A 1,112-nucleotide genomic window follows, 5' to 3' on the forward strand; every position below is an offset into this window, starting at 1 on the left:
TTATAAAAAGGAATACAATTAAAATAAAATGAATTTAAGAATATAAGAATACTTTATTGTTTTTATATTGGAAAGAAAAAGTAATTTATTTGATTAAATTATATATAATAACTTATAAACATATGCCTTTTTTTATTATATATAGAAAACATTACATTGATAAATGATTTAATTTTTTATATTTATAAAGATTATAACTTTTTTATAAAATTATGTAATATAAGTATTCACAATAATGTAAGTTTACCATAATATTATAATATAACATGTAACCTTTCAAATAAATAAATATATATATATATATATATATATATATATATATATTAATTATGTGAGTCAAAAAGAGGACAGATTTTTTTCTATTCATTTTTATTGTATTTTATTTTATTTTATTATTTAATTTTTTTTTTTTTTTTTTGGGGGGAAGTGGTGTCTTACAAAAAAGTCATTAGAAATATACAATTACAAATATTAGATAATATATGGATTCATATGTATAAATATATATATATATATATATATATTTATATTTATTTATTTATTTAAATAAAGTGGTTAATTCTAAATAAAAATATAATAAATGTTATGGAAACTTTTTATAAATTACAACACATATTTACGATTTGTACAAATAACTATACCTAACCTAAATGTTTAAAATTTGTAAAAAAAAAAATTACACATATATAAACATTTTTATATATGTTTTTATCTTATTTGATTTTTGTATTTCATATATCCATATAAAAAACTTGATAAAATGTGAACATAAATGTATTATATATAATATCATATCATACATTTTATTTTTAATAACATTTATGGGTATTTTAAAAGTAATTATTTTCTTACAAATATAATATCTTCAATTAAACAAAATTGGTTTCAAAAATACTAAAATATTATATAAGAATACATAAAAATTAAAATTCTAATAAATTTAAATAATATATATAAAATATACTAATATTGTACCAATTTATGTTCATATATATATATATATAATAATAATATGTAAGAAATATATTTTTATACACATATAAAAAGAAATATTTTCTTAATTTGTTTTTTTTTTTTTTTTTTTTTTTTTTTTTTTTTTTTTTTTTTTTTTT

Source organism: Plasmodium reichenowi, chromosome 14 (assembly GCF_001601855.1).
Source record: "Plasmodium reichenowi strain SY57 chromosome 14, whole genome shotgun sequence".
NCBI lineage: Eukaryota > Apicomplexa > Aconoidasida > Haemosporida > Plasmodiidae > Plasmodium > Plasmodium reichenowi.